At 40.9% G+C, this 27,051-nt stretch overlaps 1 protein-coding gene and 1 long non-coding RNA gene across 9 annotated transcripts in view; one reads left to right on the top strand and one right to left on the bottom strand.

Moving 5' to 3' along the window:
• Positions 1-19,230, bottom strand: part of SPOP (speckle type BTB/POZ protein) — a 39,704-nt gene extending 20,474 nt beyond the window's left edge. For 3 of the 8 annotated variants that reach the window (XM_084615753.1, XM_084615751.1, XM_084615752.1), the window contains exons 1-2: positions 19,099-19,230; positions 14,818-14,889 (exon numbers count right to left, since the gene is read on the bottom strand). The gene's annotated coding sequence lies outside the window, so the exon portion shown is untranslated. Of the gene's footprint in view, positions 1-14,817; positions 14,890-18,275; positions 18,422-18,463; positions 19,072-19,098 lie in introns of those variants that run through there. The other 5 variants (XM_084615755.1, XM_084615757.1, XM_084615754.1 and 2 more) reach the window with 3 other exon arrangements.
• A 23-nt stretch (positions 19,231-19,253) lies between these two features.
• On the top strand, positions 19,254-26,401 carry LOC311513729. The gene is made up of 3 exons (XR_014709775.1): positions 19,254-19,341; positions 20,371-20,430; positions 26,118-26,401. It is a non-coding gene; the product is annotated as an uncharacterized lncRNA (long non-coding RNA).
• Positions 26,402-27,051: the final 650 nt, after the last annotated feature.

The raw sequence follows: 27,051 nt of genomic DNA, 5'->3' as shown, positions 1-27,051 counted from the left end.
CAAGTGATTTTAGGTGCCCAACACTTTCTGAAAAATCAGATTCCTTTAAAGGTGACTTAAATTGGACACCCAGAAATTTGGGCACCTAAATATCACTAGTCATTTTGAAAAACGTAGGCTACAGACCAGAGAGCTAGTTTAAAATGAAATGTGCCATAAAGCTACGTAAACGTCAATGTGCCATTTTTGGGAAAGGGGTTGGTAAGTTTCTCCATAATTAAACACAGAAGGCAGGTACAGCTCTTTTACAACTAGCAGGCTACTGAATCTCTGATAGTCGTAAGGCATCTAAGTTTGAAACATTGTTTATTTGCCTGTTGTATTGAGTATTATTCAGTGCAAGGCCTTCCAGATTAAAAAAGAGGTTTAGCGGGTTATAGATCTGATTTGGCTTTTCATGTGATCAAAAAAACTGAATGGCTAGTAAAGTCCACCAGAAATGGTAGAGGTCCCCTCTAAGGTTATACAGTTTCCACAGAAATACTTTTTAAAGCTCTTCTGCTCAAGTTCATATTTGTTTCACAGTCTCCAGGTAATGAACACCAAAAGCAGAGTTACATTTTGAAGCATCAGCCATTTGAGGGGCAAAGATATAAGACACCACCACCACCACCAAGAACGTATATAGCTATCTTCCATCTGTGTATCTCAAAATGAAACTGCTTAAATTCATTTTAGGAATCATCCCCACTTCACCAATAGGGAAAGGATCAGCAACTTGCTCAAAAACATAAGCAATTCTGTGGCTGAGCGAGTAATAAAACTCAGGAATCCTTACTCCCAATCCCCTTCTCAAAGTATAGACTACACCGTCTCCCTTTGAGAGGAGTAAGTTCCATCTTGGTTGTTCTCTAAGCTACCAGATTTTGCTATTACACACACTATTTGTACACTCCTATTACAGAAAATTGTTTATTTTTTATCAGATCTAGTAGCCTTTATATGAGAGAGCGCGAAACTAAGCATCAAACACATGAACCTAAATATAAGTGAAATAGCCCTACATACCTACCTGCTAATTTTACACGATATAATTTCCCCCCATAAAGCTTAGACAAGCAGGGTAATAAAGTTATGACAAGATGCTAATAGAGTGCAGATGTGGTCACCCCATCTCAAAAAAGATCTATTGGAATTGGGAAAGGTTCAGAAAAGGGCAACAAAAATGATTAGGGGTATGGAACAGCTTTCATATGAGGAGAGATTAAGAAGATTGGGACTTCGCAGCTTGGTAAAGAGACGACTAAGGGGGGTGGATATGATTGAGGTCTATAAAATCGTGACTGGTTTGGAAAAAGTAAATAAGGAAGTGTTATTTACTCCTTCTCATAACACAAGAACCAGGGGTCACCAAATTAAATTAATAGGCAGCAGGTTTAAAAACAAACAAAAGAAAGTATTTCTTCCCACAACACACAGTCAACCTGTGGAACTCATTGCCAGAGGATGTTGTGAAGGCCAAGACTATAACAGAGTTCAAAAAAGAACTACATAAATTCATGGAGGATAGGTCCATCAATGGCTATTAGCCAGGATGGGCAGGGATGGTGTCCCTAGCCTCTGTTTGCCAGAAGCTGGGAAGGGGCGACAGGGGATGGATCACTTGATGACTATGTGTTTTGTTCATTCCCTCTGGGGCACCTGGCACTGGCCACTGTCGGAAGATGGTACTGCATTAGATGGACCTTTGGTCTGACCCAGTATGGCCATTCTTGTGTTCTTATGAGTTGTAACAAATGGCCTACTAGATCAGTGGTTCTCATACTTCTGTATTGGTGACCCCCTTCACACAGCAAGCCTCTGAGTATGACCCCCCCTTACAAATTAAAAACACATTTTTAAATATTTAACACTATTCTGAATGCTGGAGGTGAAGCGGGGTTTGGGGGTGGAGGCTGACACCTCACGACCCGCCACGTAATAACCTCATGACCCCCTGAGAGGTCACGACCCCATCTTGAGAACCCTTCTACTAGATTGCAATACTTTTAAAACGGCCCAGTGGGGGAGAAGGATCTAGATTTCTCTTTATTTCAGAAACAGTTTTAGTCTGGTATTTGTGAATATGAATCTTTCTAAAGACACTCTGCATGCCAATTAAATGGTTTAAAGACAGCCAGTCTCCCAGGGTCAGTGCACTTCACCCCTAGGTCAACCCACCATACCCATACTTATCGACTCTGTAGCAAACCATAAAGAAAAGAAAAAAACAAAACCAGGTACAATCTCCACACAATTGAGTAACAGATGTTAAAAAGGTAGGAAAATCTTGCCACTGTTCTTGCTTACAAAACACACAAAGATACCCAAACATGTCCTTAAGTCCACCTATTTCAGTTGGTGGAACAAGCTCTTTAAATTCAATGGTAAACAGTTTTCTGACATAGCCAGATATTAAACTAGTTTTTAAAAGAGCTATAACTACATGTTCTAAATATACTTAGTATACAAAATCTTTAAACATTTAGAATATTCATTGCGCTTATTTCTATACAAATACTCACCAATATGTAACACTATTGCTTAAGTTACAATGCTGGTGTCTCTTGCGCTGTGAATACACCATGAAGCCTGGACCAGCTTCTGCTTACACAGAAATTTTAGGAAGACATTTCATAAACAGTTTGGACATCAGATCTTTCCCTGGCAGGCAAGAGAGGGGATAGACAAGGAGGGCGCACAAACAAATGGCAAGTCGTAGGAGTTAGAAGCAGAATGCTCATGCTGCCTTACAGACCCCTGTGAGCTGCCTGTTTGCAATCTGTCAGTATCCTCCTTTCTTGGATATAGAAGGACAGCAAGCAACACTTGCCTCTGCAGTTTAGTAGAGTACAATCAGTGCAAAGGTTAAGATACAGAATAGATCTCACTTTGTACACAACTGCTTTTAGATGCAAAAACTTTCACAGGCAATTGTAAACTGATCTCCTTCAAAGCATGAAAAAGTGTTCCCTTGCCATCCTGACCTATTGATTATCTCCTGACCCAGTGGCTGTGTCTAGAAACCCCAGCAGCTCATACCCATTTACTGAGGAGCATGCAGAAAAACTAACTTTGTGAACAGTGGAAGTTTGAACTGGGGGAGAGAACAAAACCCAAACAAAATGAGTCAATCATTCCAGGAAAGGCTACCAAAAGTCTCTACGGGGTTGTTTTTCAAGTAACAGTTTATCAGTTTGTATTTCTTTAGACACCAATTATCACTGATAATCACTTCTATGGCACTATACATTTACAAGGTGTTTACAAACAGTTACATTCGCAGCCCAGAGAAGATTCCAATCCAATCCCCTCCATATATTATATATAATGTTTTTATATATAAAAACAATGACCCAAAAGGGAGGATATGGACAGTTACCATTAACTCAAGGATTTAATTAGAGGGGGAATGCTTGGTGGACAGGAAGAGGAAGGATGTTCCAAGAATGACAATGTGAAGAGGAAGGAATGGGAGAAAACAGGAGCAACAGGACAAGAGGATTGGAAGAAGTAGGAGCAAATGAAAAGACACATAATTGTGAGCAAGATTATGCACAGACTTGAAAATAAGGAGGAAGAGCTTGAACTTGGTGCCATAGAAAAACAAGAAGCCAAGTAATAGACTGAAAGTGGGATGCAATATTATCTAATGAGAGAAGGAACTTTCAGAATTAAATGTAGCTCTTAAACATTGCTGAAACAATGTCAGCTTTTCTCCACTTGGAGTGCACACAGAAGAAAGCAACCATGGATTAAGCAGCAAAGCTTTCATACGGTCTTTGCTAATGACTGTTCAAGTGATACTGCTGCTGCCGATTATTATTATAACCTCTCCTACCAGATAGGAAGGCTAATCTTGCTGCAAAGAAAAGGCAGATTTGAATAAATAGTTTGTAGTAAGCCTCTAGCTGTGTAATTTTTAGAGTTCATGACATGTAAACATTTGTAACGGTGGTATGCAGAGAAATTGTGGGAAGCGAGCATTTTGAATTAATAAAATGGATAGTTTTTCACCTTAAAGCACTTGCCACATTAGACAGATTATTCCTTCTAATATAAAGCTACATCTCAGAAAGGTAAAAACATCCTTTAACAACCAAAGACTTTTCCTTCTGGAAAACTGAAATACAGTAATGCACAAAATTCTATGAAGTAAACATGCCAATTATGGAGAAATAAAGGAACTGGGATGTGCAGAAATTTAACTCTTTCCATGTCAGCTAGGGTTCTCCTTTTCTAAGGTAGAGGGAGGGATCCATTTATGTCAAACAGGAGCTGGATAATCCAGTTTAATTTTTTTTGTTTTGCACTTCAGCCTCCTTCGCATTCTGTAACAATCAAACACTGAAGACCTTACAGACCTCTTCTTCTTAACTAAGTACCAAGGAAGAATTATTGGGAATCAAAAGGCAAACAGATACAGAGTTTGCATCCAATGTGATCCAGTACTGGCAACTCTCGTGATTTTTTCCACCAGTGTTGGGATTCTGTCTGGAGCTAGAGTCCACTTCATCACTAAGTAAGCAAATCTGGCCCTAACATGAATCTGAGCCCAGCCTGGGAGGTGGAAAAACATCCTCCGGTTGGCTGCCTTCCCCAACTTCTCACCCGCTGGAACAGAGCCATCAATCAGGACTGATGTAGGAAGAACTCTCCTCCTCTCCCTCTCCCCATCCTCACAGCAACCTGAAGCCATTCTCTCACAGAAGAGGAGTCAGCAGGAGAAAAAGCATTCAAGGTACATCTATCTATTCCCTCCCCCACCCTCCTGTCAGCATGGCTCCTCTGCTCATCCTCACTCTCTCCCTGCAACACCAAGCACGGAAAGAGGCAGAAGGGGCTGAAGAGTCCCTGGAACTGCTGCCCCCCAAACCTAGAAGAGGAGAGGGACCCTGCTGCAGCACCCTTCAGACCTGGGAGATGGGGGATGAAGAACCTCAGGAGGTGCTGCAGTGAGGCTGGGGGCTGAACTGATGGTGGGGACAGGACTGATTTGGAGGCTGGTGGGGGGGGGGGGCAAAATTAATTCTTGGCAAAGGACAGGCGGATGAGGTGGTGAAAGCTCCTGCAGTGACAGTCAAAAATCACCTACCCAATAAATTTGGAAGAGAAGGCAACACTAATTGTTACACACACACAGGACTGGCAGGGGGAGTTAAAAAAAAATAATCAAAAGACAACACACACACAAACAAATTTGTGGTCAATCTCTCGATTTTTAATCTTTGGAGGTTGGCAATAGTGATGTTCACAGGCAGAAGAAGAGATTAGAAAAGTGATATCATCATAGTAAGGAGAGAAGTGTCCTTTGAAAAATTCATTCCACCTTGATGCATTGCACTACTCCCTATTTGGGATGTAAAATAAATTCAGTTGATTATTTGCATTAATCAAAACATGAATGCTCTCTCAGAGACCAAAAACTTCTGCATGTCACTCTACATTCCAGTGAACTGGCTGCCAGTCTCAGTCCAATAGTCTCTCTGAATGTATAAGCGAAACAGAACCATTTGCTAATGATATTCCTCTTTACACACTTAATGACCCTACAAACATCAGGATTTTTCATCAACGGAGAAACTGAGTATACAGGAGGAAGAGTGAACAAACTACACAGTTTGTTTTTGTGCTAGTTTCTTTCAGTTACAGTTATCCAGGTCCAAAATATTCAGAGATGTGATTAAGTTGAAGGTGCGCCCTTAAATCACAACTGCCCATACATGCTATTCTGTATTGTTAACGGTGCTTTAAGAGCATTGGATAGACACCCTGTTGTTATTTTAATTTATTTAAAGTAACTCCATGCCAATTCATTTCTATAACAGTCCCTGGCGTAGTGTGCGATAGACGCTTCCCTCCTCTATTAACTAGTCAGCTGAGTTACTGAGGTAATAGGAGAGTCTGGAAGCTGCGTGACTTTAAGATGCATAAAATAAAATCTGCAACAAGCACATGTAATTTGGTTAAATACATTGCATTAAATTCTTGCCACCACCTAGTCTGGACACACAGAATTATTTTTTTTATTGAGAGAGCATAGGAAGGGAAAGAGGATCAATTTACCAGAATATCATCAAGACAGAACCCAAAAATGTGGGTTTCCTTGGACAGTCCTAAAGACTGGCAGTCCATTATAATTTCATTTGCTAGTTTTCCACCTTTAAAAACTTAGTTTAAGAATGTCAGAAAACCTTTTTTAAAAAGTTTTCAAGCTTTTCTATTAACTGCTCCTCTTCCTTCAAAGCACCCATCTGTAGAGTCCCAGAAGGCTCAATTCTCAAAAGTCACATGAATTCGTTAGAACTGGGGAGGCACCATAGGTTGGAGCGTGCAGACAAGAGTATGCAGACAAGACCAAATTCCATATCTCTTTTACATCAAAGGAAATAGCACCACAGCTTCGTTTCCTTGGGGTTTAACTAAAATCAAAACTGGGCGAACAGCAGATGACTAAAGCTAAACTAAGGCAAGACTGAGGAGATCGATAGTATGAAGAAGGAACCTGCCTCCTTATAACAATCCTGCCAGCAAGGGCTTTTTTCTCAAGTTGTTAAATTAAGCCACAGCCTTGGGCTTTTTCTGGTTTCCTTTATGCTACTGGTTGCAGAGGGCTAGAAAAGTGCATCACTTCCAATTGCACACAGACCTGGCAATGATGCAGCATGCATTCAAGATCTTTGGAATACAATTCTAAAAGTAAAGGAGTACTTGTGGCACCTTAGAGACTAACCAATTTATTTGAGCATAAGCTTTCGTGAGCTACAGCTCACTTCATCGGATGCATGCACGATGAAGTGAGCTGTAGCTCACGAAAGCTTATGCTCAAATAAATTGGTTAGTCTCTAAGGTGCCACAAGTACTCCTTTACTTTTTGCGAATACAGACTAACACGGCTGTTACTCTGAATACTAAAAGTGATATATAGGAATGAAGCAAAACACTATAAAAAAAAAAATCCAGTGGTCCAAAATGAGATCTCCCCACAGCTCTGTCTTCTGCATGGGATTCCAGTTAAGAGTCCAGTTCAAGGTCTCTGTCCCAATATTCAAACTCCTCCCTGGGACTGGCTTCTGTTACCCAATAAATCACCTCTCCCAACAGCTACATTTCACAACAACAGGGTGGAGGCTTGCGAGTGTTGGAGACAGAATTTACAGGGGCTGAGCTACATGAACTTACTCCAGCACAAGAATGACCAGGAACATGACCATTTTTAGAACTAAACTTAAAACTAATTTCATTGATGTGGCTTTTCTTTGAATTTTTCCCCACACAAAATAGAAAGTCATATAAACTAACTGAACTATTTCCCCCACAGAATAGGAAGACAGATTATTTCTCTTTTGAAATGCTTGGGAGGTGCTCAGATACAATCAAGTCAAACTAAAGCTACATATTAAGAGAATTTGATGTTTACCTTCTGCTACTGCACTGTTCTACCACTCCCTAAAATTCTGTGGTAAGTCTTATATGTAGTACAGAAAAAAAGAGGCTCTCCCACCTTTCTCCCAGGTTGGATCTGAACACAAAAGAGTCAGATCTTAAGACTACATCAATGTTTCCATGGCAGCCTCTTTTAGAAGCTAATAATTCAGTTATAAACTTTCTGTGAACGATAATTTTGCAAAGAGACGGGTAATTTTAAAGCCACTTGTTTCACCCGCAATGTCATAACTTCGGGATCTACTGAACTCTACTAACAAAGGAGTTTTCAGAAGCCTATTGATATTAGACAGAATAAGTCTATAATAATATTTAGGAAAACAAACAAACAAAACCTAACTAGTAAACTGAGGTATTGCTGCTGGTTTCCTTCTATTAGTTTCCAACAGATCTTCTATTTAAGCGAGTTTCAGGCAGAGCTGATCAACATCTAACAAAACAAATATTATCGGAGTACAAACTAAAGAAATATCCCTGCAAGTGTCTGCAAAACTATCTGCAAGAGCTCAAGTCTTCTCTCAAACAAGCAACAAACAAGATAGAAGTGGTAGAAAAACAGAACTGTCCACAAAACCAATTGTATCACAGCTTTTAAATCTGGAACTAGAATGTGTGATCAGTCGTGGAACAACAACAAAAAAAAAAAAAAAAAAATTGTGGTTTCTTCATCACATTTGTTCAAAATAAAATGAATATCCATTTTACAGTAATGATGTGGGATCTGGATTATATTGTTTGAGTGCTTTTCAATAACTAGATTGAGGATTGGGTAAATCCTAGCTAACCAAGAGTTTGAAAAACCCAGGTGAGTGGGCAGAGTTGGACTAGAGAAGCCATCAACGCCCTTGAAAGATGGGAGGAAGAAGGGAGCAGAATGGCACTTGAGCCACGTGCTATTTTTCAGAAAGGAGGCAGAAATCAGGGTTGCAGGAACTGCTCCTCTTTTGTAGAAGGGCCAGAAAGGAGCAGGGAAACAGAACAGAAGGCATCATTTTTCCTTTAAGAGGAAGGACCAGAGCTGCTGTGTGTTTTTGTTGTGTGGTGTGTGGTTGCTGGTGAGTATTTGCTTCAGGTTGGGGGGCTGTCTGTAAGTGAGGACCGGCCTGTCTTCCAAGGTCTGTGAGAGTGAGGGATCGTCCTTCAGGATAGGTTGTAGATCCACACAACAAAAAACACTAACGCAGTATCCAATGCCTGCAACAAATCCCGTTGCCAACTCTGTCCGCATATCTATTCAAGGGACACCATCATAGGACCTAACCACATCAGCCATACCATCAGGGGCTCGTTCACCTGCACATCTACCAATGTGATATATGCCATCATGTGCCAGCAATGCCCCTCTGCCATGTACATTGGCCAAACTGGACAGTCTCTACGCAAAAGAATAAATGGACACAGATCAGACGTCAAGAATTGTAACATTCAAAAACCAGCAGAAGAGCACTTCAATCTCCCTGGACACTCAACAACAGACTTAGAAGTGGCAATTCTTCAACAAAAAAACTTCAAAAACAGACTTCAACGAGAAACTATAGAACTGGAATTAATTTGCAAACTGGACACCATCAAATTAGGTCTGAATAAAGACTCTGCGTGGACAGGTCACTTCAAAAAGTAATTTTCCCTCTGTTGATACTCAGCCCTTCTTGTCAACTGTTGGGAATGGGCAATGTCCACCTTAATTGAATTGGCCTCGTTGGCTCCCACTTGGTAAGGCAACTCCCATATTTTCATGTGCTGTAATACATATACTGCTTACTGTATTTTTCACTCCATGCATTTGATGAAGTGGGTTTTAGCCCACAAAAGCTTATACCCAAATAAATTTGTTAGTTTCTAAGGTGCCACAAGGACTCCTCCTTGTTTTTGCGGATACAGACTAACATGGCTACCACTCTGAAACCTAACACAGGAATGACTCACTGGCCCAAAGCATTTCATGATTTGATTACGTATTAGTCCAGTAAAGAATGTGTTCATATTTTTAAGTAACCCATGTCCAATGCATCTCTTAGAAGCATTTTATACTACAACACAGGACAACCAAGCCCAGGAAAATCATAGGGTCAATGGCTCCTTCAGATGGAAGTGGAGAAGCAACAGTCTCATTTTATATAGTAAAGAGAAGGAAGTTAATATTATCAAACAGTAGCACTATTATAAAATGAAAAACCACATTAAAAAACTGGAGAAACATTCTTCTAAAATTAACAGTGAATGACATCTGGCTCCCAGAAGAATTCCAGTAAACCTGAATTAAAATACTGAGTCCTTCTCTTGGGGAGGTGACATATACCCTTAACTGAGATCAAGCAGAAAGAAGTAGAAATCATATTTGGAATCCAAGCCACAAGAAAACACCCCACATAAAACACAAAAGCCTTTAACCACCAATAAGAGCGAACATATAGCAAAATTGCAATGCCCAAAGCCAGTGAAAACATACAAAGAACATTATTAATGTAAAATTTAGGCATTCTAGGTATAAACCAGAATGGAGGAAGTTCTGACCAGAACATAATGTTTTTAATAATCAGGCTCTTAATGGTGAAAAGGTAAATTTCATATGGTATGTATCATCACTAATCTTGCGAGCTTCTCTTCTAGACCTAAGAACAAGAAGGCAAAGTGAAGGATGAAATGTTAACTTAGAAGATATTTGCTTTGTTGGGCTAAACCATAGTAGGAAGTAAAAACCATAATCATTACTCTCACAAATAAATAAGTAAAAAGAAACCAAAACCTAAAGAATGGTGAAAAGTTAAAAGAAAGTTTCAAAACTAACATTAAAGAATTTCCGTGGCTAACTCACTATTTTGTTTTTACCAGGTATTTGCCTTTTTCTTACGCTCATCCACTTGAACCTTTTTAACACTCTCAGGAAAATGCCTCCTTCTCCTAAAGTCTTCTCAAAACTGTTTCCCTCTCACAATTTAGTCTTCCTCATAATTTCTGAGATCAGAACGTAAGGGCTTTTAAAGAGAGACAATTTCACTTTTGTCTCCTATTTGACACTCTCTAGTTACATTCTCTTCCTCTTGCACAGGCACAAACTATTCTCAGACTGTTTCTCTTCTCTTGTTAAGCAACATATCAATCCACCTCTTAAAAGGGCAGTCAATTAAAAATGAGAATCCTGTTTAACAGGAGACTGGATCTTTCAAAAAAGAATAAAGAGTTTGGGTTGGGCTGTGCTATTTTCTGTGTTACTGTTAAATGTGTGAGCGAATGTATCTACAAAATGCTACTATGGTTTCTAATTAAGTTTTAAGACATTAGCTGTTAATTATCAAGTGTGGGCAGAGTACACACATTCATTACTTGATGTTGCCAATTTGAGATGTTACATATAAGCTTATAACAAAAATCTTGTTAATAAATCTTGTCCATAAATTGCCCAGGATACTCGTTTCCCCCAGAGCACATTTCTACCACAATATTCCCCAAGGTGGTAGGGAGGCCTCTCAACCTGGAAACATACTGGTAGCAGCAGCCTCTTCCTCTGGTTCCAGTATATTGTTCCAAAACTTTCTACTCTTGCAAGATCACCACCTTCAGCCACACATCAGCCTTCAAGATGCCCAACAAACTCCTGCCACTGAAAACCCCTCAATGTCACGTTAATCAAAAGCATTCAGAGCTTTTCAGGGACTGGAAATTAAGCTTGTCAGAGTTCTGCAATTTGCTATCAGCTAGCACTTTGTTGGCCCTTCTGCTTTATAGGACATAAGAGTTCCTTCCGGGGAGTGGGAGGGCAGCACCCTCCCAGGTTGCATGTACTTTTTTTTTTATGTGACCTTATCAGTCACAAGATAGAAAAATATCAAATTGGCTAGTACTTTCCACTTCAAAACTTCCTGAATTTACTTCAAATCAGTAGTCTTGCTTTCCTTACACAAAGGATCTTAAGTATGCCCATGTTCGCTAAAAAAACCTGTATTTTTCTAACGAGACTCTAGGGTATAATGCCCAGTCCACACATTTATATGTATGATCACATTTCAGAACTGAACTAAGAACCCTGCAACTGACACAAAATTGTGGCATTCACATAGATCCAAGTTTGCAGATACTAATCAAGCAACGTTGTGTCCAGCTGGCTTGACAAAGGTAAGAACTGACTTCAGGAAGTACATGCTGTGTGTGTATTACTTTAATGCATTTTTAGATAGTTTCACAAAAGACACTGCACAAGAGAAACTATTGTATTTTTCCTGCAACTGTTTATATCATTAACACTTAAAGCAGAGTTTGGTGCTGCAATCTGTATACTGCATTTGGCATTAATGATATTATCACTCGTAGAAGGGATAGAAAACCATAAGGGACTTTCCTTACCTGCCAAGATTTAAATTATGGGGAATTGATTTTCCAGCTATTTTTATTTTAAAATATATTTAAGTTTTTGCCTGCACAAAGAATTCAGTTCACCTTTCTAAAGCAAAAAGGACAGCATGGAGATCATTGTGATATTCTTTTAGTCAGATTCTTTTTGTGTGGGGAAGGGGGAAAGGGTGACACTTAAGCTTTCCTCCTTTTTTCTTACGTCTAGCCTCAAAGACTGCCCCATACCAATCCAGCTTGCTCTTTTTTTAAAAGAAGGCTTCAAAGTCCATTTCTCCATCATTCTCAAACAGAAAGCAGAATGAATTTTTACTTTTACTTTTGTATGTCTTCTTCCTACTTCTCTTTCACACCCCACTAAGTCCCAATGTTATATAGCCATGTTGCATGTTATATAGAACTATAGACACCAGATGTCTGCTAACCACATACATGCAACATAGAGACTAGATATTACAACTGTGAACATCAGGTTTCAGAGTAGCAGCCGTGTTAGTCTGTATTCGCAAAAAGAAAAGGAGTACTTGTGGCACCTTAGAGACTAACCAATTTATTTGAGCATAAGCTTTCGTGAGCTAGAGCTCCGATGAAGTGAGCTGTAGCTCACGAAAGCTTATGCTCAAATAAATTGGTTAGTCTCTAAGGTACCACAAGTACTCCTTTTCTTTTTGTGAACATCAGGTTAAACATAGGTTAAAAGAAAAGTTTCCATTCGCTATCAGTTGCGGTAGGACTTGTAACTCTCTTTCTGCTCTCTTGACAATAGTGGGCAAGTCCATCATAAACCGTCTCAAAATACTTTGAACGTTCCATTTGCCTTTTAAAGGAGGAGTCACTAAAATTAAGGTTACTTTAAAATGCTTTTATTCAGGAGGTCAGGTTAGAACTTACTTTAATTTTCTTGCTTAATTCTAAACGTAGCATAAATTGAATGGATGTCATTTCATTCTGAGTTGGAAATTTAATTTGCATACAAATGCACTGCAATCTTGCCTGAAGGAGAGCAAATATCTATAAGGCAGTTACATAACCGTACCAGCAAGACTCCAACCAAACTTTTGGACTTCCAAACACTTGTACTGATTAAATATGCTCCTCATACCTAGAAAAGGTAGACAAGATTCTCTGCCCAGTGAAAGATATTTCAGAATGTAATGACAGACACTTAATAGCTACTGTGAAAAATGGCAGGCAAATTCAAACTAAAAACTGCAATACAGTTTTCAGATGTTTGTAAATGCTCCACAATGGATTCTAAAAATCTCTTTACCTGACTGGTTGATACTGATTCAATTATTATGCACTACTGCTTGAGGTCTGACACTTTATACACAGTGTAAGCTTAGGTGGTGAAAACACAAAGGCTATTGTGTCATGTAATGCAATCCTGAAACTGAAGAGACAGGACACTAGAGTAGCAATATTTAACCCACAAGTGGTTCTCTTCTTGGGTTTGACTTAGGCAAAGGTTTCCAAACTGTGGGGCGTGTCCCCTAGGGCGGCTCGGGGAGGAAGCACCACCTCCACCCTCTAACTCACCTCAGTGGGCCACCCAGCCTTACATCTGTCTATTTTTGGCTGGGATGTGGGGGGAGGGTGCAACCAAAACTTGTAACTCAAAAGGAGGAAAGGGGTGTCAGCTCAAAATGCATTGGTTTACAGTTAACTTGTTATTATTCTTTGTTTCTAAGATGGTATAACTCTTCTATATCTCTCTGACTCTGCTGGAAGATAAAATGGTTTTTCAATGTTTAAATGACAAGTGTTAGTGCTAAAGACCATTACATCACAGTTCACCTGTCTCAATTACTACCTCACTTATCTGTAAGAGCCTGTTTATTTGTGTAGATCAGTGGCTCTCAGCCCACCACTGTGGGCAGCATATCCAGCTCTCTGTGTGTTACGTGGGCCGAACTCATAAAAATTAAAAATATAAATAAATATAATATATATATATATATATATATATATATATATATACACACACACACGCCCGCCCCCCCCGTATGGCCCTAAGGATGTCACATGGGCCGTAGCGGTGTGCTGACTGGATCACAAGTGGCTCGCAGATTGAGAACCACTGGTGTAGATGTTGCCAGTGGGGGGTTGTTTCAGATTTGATAGCAGACATCTATTGTGGATTTTCAGAGAGGTCTGACCCTCTACCAGTACAACTGTCAATTTTAATTGCACCAATCCCAACAGAGAAGAACATGTGATGGGGTCAGAGTGACCCAAACCCAGTGTCTTTTTTAAGTATACCATAATTTCGAAGTCCTTGTCATAATTTAAATAAATTTATACCTCTGATGACATTTGAGTTATGAGGCTCCTGAAAGTGTGACAGTTGCAAGAATTCAGTCTTTTTCAGATTCTACCATATTTCAGAAAAAGTGCAATTTAATGAATAATGAGATTCCAAAATATTTAAAATGGTTGTAGTAGTAACTAGTGAGCATGTTCACCTGCTATTTTTAAGTGTAAATATTCTGCTTTATTTTGTAGTCCATTCTCCCAATGTCTGATTACATAACAAAAAATCCTTTTATGTAGACGTTATTAGAGAAAGCGGAAGCTTTGTCAAAAGAGCACAGGAAATTGCTTTAGATGGACCATGTGAAATACAGAAGGTCAAATTAATTCAACCTTTTCAGTACCAAAAAATGATAGTCAACACCAACAATGTACACACTGGGTCTATTACTAATGCAATTTGAAGCGACTATAACCGTACTGTGTAATGGACAGAATATGATACACATTACAGTCTAAGAAGTAATAACACTAATGTCTACAGAAGAGTATAGAAATTCTAATACTTGCTCCTACAATGGTAGACACCACTGCAGTTAGCAATATTTTGTTAGCCTCTTCCAAAGCAGTAGCTAGAACAATATGTCCAGTTAAGGGTTATTGTTTGAATGTCTAATTCCTTCTGTGCTGCTAGCTTCTTTATTAATCCAACACTCCCAAAGCTGTAAGACCAGCTCTGCCACACATAATGCAGCTATGCAACTCCTGTAATCAGCAACAGAATTTACTCACAGTGTAAAAATGAACTCCCAAGTCTTTCCTGGGCATTTGCTGCACAGTCAGTGGGTCTGCATCTTTTCTGTCCTAGACATATGGAAAAATAAATTCAGTAAACAGCACATTCAGTGTCTGCTATGTATTTTCTTGATTTGTCATCATATCACAAGCACAGAAAGATAGGTTTACAGAACACTCTTTCTTCCACCCCCAATCCCAACAGAGTTTAGTACAGGGCCAACAGTAAGAATGTGAAACCAAGAAGTGGAGACACCCTCTGCTAAATCTCTGGAGAGGAGTTTCTGAAATAGAAGACTAAAATTGCCTGATCAACAAAGGACATATGTTAAACCCAGACTAGAGTATTTTTAATCTTATGTTATCCTTCTGCACTGTCATGTGTCTTTAGAACTTGGGATACATGATGCATTAATAAGTCTCTTGAGTTCACTGTTCCTGCTAGAACCCAGTAGCATCCTGCTAGATTCTGAATTAGAAGTGAGGCAGCAAGCAATGCATCAGAAACTGAGTACATAAATCATTTCTATCATAAATAAATTTCTGTTTGATTCCCTTTTCATGCTGAACAGCAAGCAGCAGTAATCAGAGGCTGGAGCATTACAGCAGGATCTTATGTAATACTTCAATTGTGCAGAGAACTAAGCCAAAAGGTTGGGGCCGGGGGGGGGGGGGGAGGAGAGAAACCTGTGCAGATCTTCATCAACACATGTTTCCAAACACACCAATTTGAACCTAGTCATTTTGAGCCTTCTATCACTCTTTCAAGCAAAGATCAACACTGCTTCTTATTCAATAAATATACCTTTTGCCATCTCTGGGTCAAACTTTTACAGAAATAAAACACCCAAGAAGAACTGAACCCGATAGTTTGAAGTGTACAGGTTGAGAATACGTGTGAGGCAGTGGAATGGCAAGTCACATGAGCCAAATACTAAACAGTAGGGTGAATACCAAGAATAAAGCTACTAAGTCCCTCCAATTGTATACTGTATTTGGATCTAGAAAATTCACACAGGATAGACACACAGCCCACAACAAATCTAACATTGTACATCTAAAGCCTGGGCTATGCTACAGAAATGTACATTCCCATCCCCACCCCCCAAAAAATTCCACTAGCGCCAACACTGGTTCAGTTGAACACTAATCTAGGGATGGTTCTGGTAGCTGGAACTGTTTTTACTTTTCAGCAGGTCTAACTGACACAGTAGTGAAAAAAAGGCTCGTGGCTAGAGCCTTATATACATTAGATCATGGACCAGTTCTAACATCCATTCAACTGAACTAGTGGGAATTTTTTGTAAGTGTTCTCATTGTTGACACTGCACAACCTTAACATGAGGATCAGCAATGGTACCACTCGTAGAAACTGTTTCCAAAAAAAAAGTGTCCCAACTACAGTTCCCACCACAATTTGAAGATGAAGTTCCATTATATAAAGTACAATGACATCACACATAAAGCTCCAGCTACAGAAGAGGGGTACTGCTGACTACACGGACCACATATAAAATGATCGGGCATGTTCCTAAGAAATTTACTATAATTGTAATGTTAAAAAAAGGTGCCAAAACCATCTTGGAACTTTCTATTATGCCTTTAAAAAGTATATCACCATCTTGATAATAGAAATACCAAAGAGTAAAATACGTGGTTTATAAAAGTTGATTTTTCAATATCAATTTTATCAGAATAAGGAATAAGCGTTCCTGAAGTCCATACATCAGATTTTACAGTAGTTACTGAGGCTTATACTGTGTGTCTGTTTTTTTATTACTGACCATTTCTGATTTAGTAACAGGCTGCCAGTTTTCAGAGTAACAGCCGTGTTAGTCTGTATTCACAAAAAGAAAAGGAGTACTTGTGGCACTTTACAGACTGCCAGTGATGCACTGATACTGCCTTAAGTTTGAGGCCTCTAGATACACCAGTGATAAAACAAACAAACAAACCACCCATAGCCACATATCTTCACTCCATAAACTACAATGATGCAAGTGACATCATCAAACCAAGCCATTTTCAGGCCTATCACTTGGTGTTATACATATTTTCTACCATACACACACACACACACAGAATCAAGGCTCCCGCACATTGTACTTGAATTTTCCAGAGGAAACTATTCATTTTCATAAAGCATATGACCATGAATATTGATAATTACGGCTGCAGGTTTGTCACAGATACTGTGATTTTTCTGTTTGTCTGTGACTTTTCTTTGTGTCTTTGATTAACTCTGGGACACAGCCTGATCATGTTTACTACCATAGCGTGGGGCAAGTGATCTGGCAGCACCATGGCCAGGAAGGGTGGGGGCAACATGTTCTAGGGGGAGCGCCCCGCCTGCACAATGTGGCGAGAACCAAAGGGCTGGAGCAGAGAGCTGGGTCAGTCCTGCAGGACAAGAGCCATTGCTGAGGGCTGAGAGCAGGGCACTCATTCTGAAAACCACCTCTCTTCCCCCCTCCCTAACCCCCAATGACCTCCCAACCCAGAGACAGGACCTGACCTCCCCACACTGTGACTTTATACACCATTTCCTCCTAAACCCATAACATGTACTAGATTTACCATGACTGCAGTACGATTTTTTTATTTTAAAAAAATGCTATGACAAATCTGCAGCGCTAACGATAATTTGTCACACTGCTTACAGCAAGCCATCTCAGACTGACAACACACAGAAACCAGCAAACATTAGTTTACAAAAAAAGTCATTCCTTTTCATAAGCCATGATGATGTCCTGACATCACAAAATCACATCACATCTAACACCCTCTGGTAACAGAAATATGAAGACACGATCAAGTGACACACATTTTAAAAAGGAAATTTTCCTTTTACAAAAATACCTTCCTTCTCACAGACCACAGCCATGCAGATAATTATTTTACACTTGTAATAGGGTACGTCACTAATCAAGGTATTCCAGTAACAAATACCAACACATCTAGCAATCAGCTTGAATTATAAACATATTTAACATGAGCAAAAGGAACTCTGTTGCCTCTTCATCAACTGTGATGATGCACTAATACAGTCTGAGGCCTGGGACATTCTGCTAAGAGAAATATCAATACCTATACGATGCAGTACTAAGCAGATATAAAAACTAACATTCCCTGCTGGTTTAGCTGTTTTCTTCACAATTCTCATTAGCTTAGCTAATACTGGTCATTTCCACCCCCTCACCCCCAACAACACACTCTCTTTGTTTGTTTAGCTGCTGGTCATCTCACTTTCCTTATGCCAATCCTTGTCCCCCTTCTCCCAACTCGAATTCATTGACTGAACTATTTCCCTCCTAACTACTGGTCTTGTCACCCAATCCTTACGTGGGTGGTTACCTCTCTCCCTCACTTTGCTCCTTGCTGATTCAACAGCTTGTTCCCCCTTCGCCATTATCCTCACTGGTTTAACTACTGGTCCCCTTCCCCAAGACTCTTACCTCCTGGCTTCAGTGAATTACCCCTACTGCTGTAGGCAGCTTTGTTCTACAGCACAGTAACGAGTCAAAGGGGCCCTGGCCCAGGCCCAGACAGGTGCAGTGGCTAAGGATAAAGCCCCTCCCCCAGGCCTCCTACCCACACTTTCTGCAGCCAGCCCCCTGTGAGAATACAAGCAGCCAAAGCTCACTATTTGGCAGCATGTCTCCCTTCTCCAATGCTCCCCGCGCAGGTGCAGAGGATCATTATTCCGCAGGTCCCTGCAGCGACGTTCTGCGCAGGCGCTGAGCACACGAAGCAGCAGGATGTTGCTGCTCCTGGCTCTTCCCTTCAAGGTGCGCGTGCGTGGTATCTTGACGGTCCCTCCTCCGGCACCCCGATCGAGGCTGCGCGCGCACACAGCCTCATCTCGGACTCTGGCGGATGCCTCCTGGTGCTGCGCACGCGCCTTCCCAACACCGACTGGAGTTCCGCGCGCGCGCCCTCCTCCCAACAAATGCGTCCGCGCCTCCCCGCTGTTTCGGCTCTCAGCGGCTCACACTTTGGCAGCGCTGCGGCGCATGCGCTGTTCTCCTTCTGTTCCCCTCCACACGGAGAGCTCACTATTTAGCAGCGGGCTGCCGTTGTCGCAGTGCCATCTGAAGAGCCACTATGGAAAGAGGGGCAGTCCGGAGCGGCTCTCTCACTCCCAGCCAGCTGTTCAGTCCCGGCTTGGGGCTGCCCTACATGCGACTCCCGGAGGGGGTGTGGTGCCACCAACACCTCCCTGGGGAGATCCTCGGGTCTCGCCCCACTCCGCCATCCGGTCTCCCCCTCCCACCTCACCTGAGGTTGCGCCGCTGGTTGTTGCTGTCCCCTTGTGGTCTCCTCATGCTGCCCCAAACCGACACATCCGGGCCTCGCCGCGACGCCGTCCCTCAGCGCCGCGACGCCACGCTCGGGGAGACGGAGAGGGGGAGGGGTGGGGGTGTGTGTGGAGAGGGACGCACTGAGCATGCGCACCCTGCCGGGCGGCGGGAAAAGCGTCGAGCAAAGCGGGAGCGTGGCGGCCGAGGCCCGCGCGCGGAGGTGAGGGCGAGCGGGGAGAACGCGGCGCGCGTGCGCGCGCGGGGGAGCAGGGTGGCTGGGGTGAGGGGGCATCGTGCGGCCCTTGAGGAGAAGGGAGGCTGCTGGGCTCCATTTTGGGGAGGTGCCTGGCATGCTTACAGGGCAGGGGGCACCGGCGTCCCCTCCTGGGCGTCCAGCTAAGCTAGGGGGAGTTCCCCGATTTTCGCAGCCTTCGACCGGGCCCTGGGCTACAGTCCCCCGCGTATCGACCTGCCTTACCTAGCAACTTCGGGCGCCCGCGGTTCTTCCCTGCAGGAGTCTGCCCAGCGGGCTGCGGGCTGCCCGACGGCCACGCCGGGTTCGCTGGAGCGGCAGGAACAAGACCTCGAGAGAGAAGGGTTCTAAAAACCACCCTCTTACCTGCGTATCGCCCTTCCCTAAAGGCGTCCCTGTCTGCTGCCGGTAACGCAGGCAGGCCCGACTTCTTTAGCCACCCCCAGCGGGTCCGTGTGTCTCCCTCCGAACGACTACCACCCTCCTCTTCAGACGATGATCCTTTATAAACCTGCCCCAGGACTTCAGGTCTTTTGCCTTTTCCTGAGTTGGTCCACACTAGTGTTGTAGTTTAGTTAGAGAGGCGGCAGAACCAACAAAGCTGATAGTCCTGTCATTGTCCCTTAGCAACTCAAGCGTTTGCAGAGAAGTAGCTTATCTTGAGCCATTCTTTTCCTTCCTGCGTGTGTGATTTTTTTTTTTAAGACAATCTCCTGTTATTGTAAACTAATACAGTCATATGGAAAACAACCCCAATGTAGAGTATTCATAAGTTGTTACAATGCAGCTCGAAATCTGTTGTGGCGTCACCTGAGGGAAGGAAGCAGTGAAGCTTTTGATGGAAGACCTTGTGCAAGGAGAAGGAAGGCTTCCAGTTACCAACCCAGGCTCGATTTGAACTGGAATCCTACAGATGGATACACTTTTGTATCCTGTTTCTAATTCTCTGAAATATGTAGTTCCTTATCTGACTATTTTAAAAATTCCACTTCTCAGTGAATGGAGAGAATGGCTAGATGAAAGCTGAAGGCCAGCTAAGACAGAGTCTACAATGTTGTAAGTTATCATTTTTGATTATTCTAAATAGGGATTGTTTATTCTATCACTGAAATGCAGGTACTTCTGCATTGGAACACAGCAGGTGCTTATCAGAGATTAAATGGATTGTAAGCAACAATAAATAAGGAATTCTGTTTCTAATTAAAATTGTAAGTATAATTAGGTAATTCCGCAAAACAGGTTGCATAGCTAATGTGCCTGTCATTGTTAAAAGTACTTCAGCTCTGTATTAAACGGAAATTATCAGAGCACTGGCATTTTATCTTAGTTGAAGGATGGTATCATCAACAACACAGGTTTCAGAGTAGCGCCCGTGTTAGTCTGTATTCGCAAAAAGAAAAGGAGGACTTGTGGCACCTTAGAGACTAACCAATTTATTTGAGCATAAGCTTTCGTGAGCAACAGCTCACTTTATCGGATGCATTCAGTGGATTTCACTATTTTCCACTGAATGCATCCGATGATGTGAGCTGTATCTCCCGAAAGCTTATGCTCAAATAAATTGGTTAGTCTCTAAGGTGCCACAAGTCCTCCTTTTTCTTTCTATCAACAACACAGTGCCCCATACTAGGACACTTGTCCAGTATTACATTAGACGACACTCTGAGTTATCATTTCCTGCTGGGCTTTCCTTTGCAGGGGTCTCATCCAAGTAATTATCAGTTCTTGGACCCTGTTTGTTTTTTGTTTTCATAACAAGGTGACAAAGCAGCAGGTCATGCTGCTTGTTATGAAGAAATGGCCATAAAACTGCATTCTGAATGGCATGGGATTGCAATTAGCATTCAGAACTTGTGGAAAGGACACACTTACTTTTTCCCCAAGAACTATTTTCTTATAACTATAATCCTTCCCTTTGCCCCACCTTCTACATGCCCAGTAAAGACTGATGGGTTTCTTAGAGTTTAAGGCCAGAAGGAACCATTAGATCATCTAATTTGACTTCTTGCATATCATAGGTCATTAAATATCATCCAAGTTCCCCTATATTGAGCCTGATTACTTTAATTAGACCAAAGCTTTTCAGTTCTCAAGAGACTAAATTGTTCTGTGCCCCATGCAGAGAACAGGAGAGACCAAACTACCACCAGTGCCCGAGGCCTCTGCAGAGGTGCGGAATTAAGTGAGATGTGTTCAGATGATCCTAGCAGGTAAACAATAGCCCAGGTTGCTGAGGAAGGCGAACCCCCTCCCTCAGAGTCCCTGTCAGTTTTCTCTGGGGGAAGATTCCTTATAAGCCCTACATCTGGCAATCATTATAACCCTGAGTATATGACCAAGACACCTCTGTCAAGCATCTAAGAAAAAGGATTTTCTGTATCACTAAAGAGCACTGGTCCACCTCATCTGGTGTCTTGTCCCCAGCTGTGGTCAATATCAGATGCTTCAGAAGAAGGAGGGTGGGGGGAAACCCAGAATACATTTGGCCAAGAGAGTAGGCCGGGGGTGGGGGATGAGAGGGGGCAGAAGAGTTCCTTTCTGATTCCTGCTGACTGGCTGATGCATGAGATTTAATTATAGGGTATGTCTACACTTCCATCAAAAGTGTGACTGCAGCATGTGTAGAACAGAGCTAACTTTTAGCTAGGTAGCTTGAATAACACTAGCAGTGAATACAGTTTTATCATCTCCATCTTGCAATGGACCGATACCTGACTTTTGTTCCAAATATGTCTAGAAATGCTGAGTCTCCAGTGATGATCTCAATTTCTTGTAGTGGGAGTGCTGAAAGACTAAAATACTACTAGTGAATTGCTTGCAGTGTTGTTATAGCCATGCTGGTCTCAAGATATTAGAGACACAAGATGGATGAGGTAACATCTTTTATTAGACCAACTTCTGACGGTGAAAGAGACAAGCTTACACAGAGCTAAAGAAGAGCTCCGTGTAAGCTCAAAAGCTTGCCTCTTTCACTTTATAGTGGAAGCTAATGGAGATGTTCCTCTCAATCACCTGATTGAGCAACTATATTTGGATCCAAGGGTTTCTGGTTAGATCAAGCAGACATGGATTTCTCACACTTTCAGGATTATCCATGTCATTTAGATAGGTATTCCTTTTTATATAGCTTAGGAAATGTTGGGAAACATGGATTCTTCATGTGGTCAAACAAGTCTGAAATATCAGTTTTTTATAATTGGGAATTTAAATCCAATTGAATAATGAAAAAGATGGAATTCCCTCTATCCTTCATATGAAATGTTATCTTAGGTAAGTCCTGCCCTCTGCTGTGGCTGTGCATGTGGAAGTAAATATGCACATATTCAAAAGAGGACACTGTAGTGAGAGTGCTGGACATTTCCGAGATGTTGTAACTGCTCAGAGCTTGAGAATTTGAAAAGTGGTGCACTGATGTGAGTTTTGACACTAGTGTGCATGTGGGAGTACTGAACCCTCCAGTGCACAAGTGTGGAGTATAAATTCCCAGTGATCATCTGAATGATATGAAACAGATTGTTTTTTCTGCATGAAAAGATGCAGCAAATGCTAATGTAGAAATGGCTTTGGAGGTGCTGTTTCTATAGCCTTTGTGTACATAGATGTTTGGTTTGATATGAAGCTGATAAAACTGATGTCCTTGAAACAGTTGTGTGTAAGAATCTTAAACAGCTCTGCTTTTTAATATTCACTTCCTCTTTGGTTTTAATTATTGTGTTCCTATATTTTTCCCTTTCAATTTACTAAAATGTAGAAATGTAATTAGAGGGAGGCTGGGCTCAGGGAAAGCTGCCAGTGTTTCTACATCATGATTAAATATATCTTTTGTGAGACTGAAAAACTGGATTCTTATCATTATCTCCATGTTATCCAGGAAATAATCGGTAACACATACAGATACAAACTGATTGAAAATGCAGTACTAATTAAAAACTCATATAGGCTCCTGATGATCAGGAGGGTATGAAAACAGTTATTTAATTATTTCCTCTATTTGCTATCTTTGTTACAAAACCAAACAAAACCATTCCAAACAAAACCTATCTCCAATCACTGGAGAGACTTAATGAGGCTTTTATCTATGCAGCAGTCAAACACACAATGGAAGTTATTTCATTCACTTCTCCTTATGCCGGGGGAAATCTGCACAACTCATTTTCCAAATGTAATCCCAAAGGAATGCTTCAGTGTATTCATGAGCAGTGATGGGCTTATTCCTTGCTCTGAGCATACAGTTATTGTTTTTTAAAGTAAAGATTTTAAAAATGAATCTTGATATTACTGGTGTTGTGTGGTTTCACAATGAAATTTTGGTAATAGTAACATAGACTCATAGATCTTTTTTTAATCTAACATCCATTAGGGTGTCCACTCCATCCTTCTGGAAATGTAGGATCCTTCCTTACCCCTAGACAAAGCTCACATCATACAATTTTGGGCAAGATAAGTAATTAGCTTTAATGAACTGGTTGAATGCACCAAGATGTGGCAAGTGTCTGCACAATCTGTGATATAACAAAGAGCTGCTGAGATTCTGGTTGTCCCAAGCAAGCCTGTAGCTTTTATAGACTAGATTTTCAAAGGAAAGGAAACTGGTGGACTCTTTCTTCCGCAGCCCTCCTTCCCCTAAATTAAATTCATAAGAGAATAGTTGATAGTGAGATAGAAGGGCTCCTGTATTCCAACATTTCCTTCATGGGAAGCTGAATAGTAATTAGCACTTGTATTTTCAGAATGCTGTATAAATATTAACTAATCCTCAGTATCCCATGAGGCAGGAAGTTAAATATTATTATCCTTTTAAAGTTGAACCACTGAGCGATTCAGAAACTTACTCAGGTCTCTCAGCAAGTCATTAGCAGATTCAGGATTTCTTTAGCATTTAGGAGTTTCTGGCACTTAGTCCTGTGCACAGACCACTAGATTGCATTTTATGGGTGACATTCATCTGGGACTCTAGATGTAGAAAGAAGAGGTTCTGAGGTTTTATATGTGTGAAGAGATGGTCAGCATTATGTTAATGGTTGGTTTCAGAGTAGCAGCCATGTTAGTCTGTATTCGCAAAAAGAAAAGGAGTACTTGTGGCACCTTAGAGACTAACCAATTTATTTGAGCATAAGCTTTTGTGAGCTACAGCTCACTTCATCGGATGCTGTAGCTCACGAAAGCTTATGCTCAAATAAATTGGTTAGTCTCTAAGGTGCCACAAGTACTCCATTATTTTAATGACAGGTTTCAGAGTAGCAGCCGTGTTAGTCTGTATTCGCAAAAAGAAAAGGAGTACTTGTGGCTCACGAAAGTTTATGCTCAAATAAATTGGTTAGTCTCTAAGGTGCCACAAGTTCTCCTTTTCTTTTTGCATTATTTTAATGTTTGAGCATGAGACCAGGAGCCACAATTCCTAGGGTTTATTTATTCTCAGGTCTTCTACCAACTTGCTCTGTGATTTTGAGCAAGTCATGTAACCTCTCGTTTCAGTTTACCTATCTCTAATATGGGATTATTAGCTATCTCACAAGATTGTGATTTATTAACAGATTCTAAAGTGCTTTGAAATTATCTGATTAAAGGCATTGTATAATGACAAAATATTACAGTATGTGGTGGGCTGCAGCAGCTTACTTTGCAATAAACAGAACTGCTTATGTCTTGGTGCAAAAGATACATTTAAAATACAAACCAAAAGGATTTGTAGTCTGAGTCTGATATGAGACACACACTATTCTCTTAGGTCAGAGTATAATAGTAGGATCCCTGTACCAAATCACACACCCAGATGTGAGTGCACTACTGCTTGTAAGGATTCACCTTCCTAGCTGCAGAACACCACAGGATACCCAAACCAGTGCACTAGTGTTATGTTTTGAACTGGCAGCCTTATTTGTGAGAGGGCTAATCTTGTTAGCGCTAGTCTCCTTTAGAGAAAAATCTGATTTTGAGATTTTAATTGCAGGCAGTCAGTTTATGGTTCTATTTTTACACCTATTGGAAAAATATCAAAGTTAATTTCTTAGTGGAGGAAATCATACTTTAAAATGTGCCATTATGAGGAAATGACTCCCTAATGTCTTTGAGTCATGCTTTGTTTCTTGTTAGAAGTGTCTCCTGTCTTCCCTGATGAGCCTCGCTCTTGTTTTCAACGGCTGGTTTTCTTTAAGATGCTTTTGATCCTGTATTCATTAAAACCTGATCCTGCTGCTTCCCACCAGCCCTAATGGTCTGTAAAACTATTTCTCTTTCTCTAAGATGCTGTTAACTCTGCCAGCACCTACAGAGCAGAGGAGCTCAAAATATTGTCAAAAGTCCTCCAATTTATTCAAACCTGCTTCTCTCCACAAACAAAAATTAATCTTCAATGTTATCACAGGTTTCAGAGTAACAGCCATGTTAGTCTGTATTTGCAAAAAGAAAAGGAGTCGATTTTAGTGGAAAAGTGGAACTGGGTGGAGAAGAATCTAAAGGGTTTTTATCACTGCTCTTTCCCCCTCTGCAGGTACAGAAGGATAATTGGACAAAGGACTTGGAAATAGAGAATGATTTAGCCAGTATAACAAGAGACAGGAAGACCTGAATGAACAAAATGAGAAAGGGGGCTTAAACAGAAACCCTCTTCTGTAGCTTGTCCTTTTTTAATCCTTAATGGCTTAAAGAGAAGAAACAATGAAGAATGAGATGAGAAGGGAGTAGGGGACAATGAAGAGAGAGGATCTAGGAGAGGAGTAATAATTATTTAAAATTTCATCTAGGTTGAGAAGGAGGAGACAGTGGAGAGAACTAAAGGAAGAGAAAGATGAAATCTGACTAGTCACCTTGCAGGGAAAGGGAACAGGACCAAAAAAGGGATAAAGGACAACAGGATGGAAAGAAGGCAGGGTTTCCGCAACCTACTCAGTTTCATTTTAAACTCCTAAAGTGATAGTGTGAAGCTATGCAAGGAGCACACTTGGTTCCACTTTTTTTCACTAATGGAAAAAGCTTCATGTATGCAAATGTACACCCTTTAAACTGAGAATAAAACAATGAAACTTCATATTAACAATCAATTTCCACTTATTTGTTCTTGTACAAATTATAATGAGCATTATGAATTGCAGCATCCATCTTAAAGCATTTTAAGAGGACTCTATATGATTTTTTTTCCCCGTGTTCAACTAGTCAGTTGCTTTTGCTTATTTCTGCTTCCTCAAGAACAATGTTTTACAATAGATCTGGAATGGCATTGGGTTGTTGCAATCAAAAGGCGGCAATATAACATTCAGATGTTTAGTTACGGTTCATCACCTTTATCAAACGTAGCTTAAGGAAAGAATACCTCTGTGCACGACAGAATGCAGTTCATTAATAGAGAACTTGAGAGGTTAAATGACATGCTATGACATCCGAAATAATTATGTTAAAAGAATGTTAAGGTTGCAAAGTCAAGCACTCTAAAGATTGGAAATGCCAGAATTAAATTTCTCCAGGCAACTTCAATTTGGCCTCTGTGCACATATACACTTTGAATGATGATCTTTAATTACATGATCACATATATTTTTTTCTCCTGTTTCTTTCAGTGAATGGGCAGCTATTTAATATTTCTTTTTATCCTCCACATTGAGTGTGTATCCTCAGAATTTATTTAACACACATCATGCATGCTTTTTTAACGGAATAAAAAATTAATAATTTCTTCATGGG

Source organism: Lepidochelys olivacea, assembly GCF_965140295.1.
Source record: "Lepidochelys olivacea isolate rLepOli2 genome assembly, chromosome: 27".
In the NCBI taxonomy this organism is placed as follows: Eukaryota; Metazoa; Chordata; order Testudines; family Cheloniidae; genus Lepidochelys; species Lepidochelys olivacea.
Note: the sequence above shows the minus strand (reverse complement) of the source record. Positions and strands in the feature narration are given on the sequence as shown.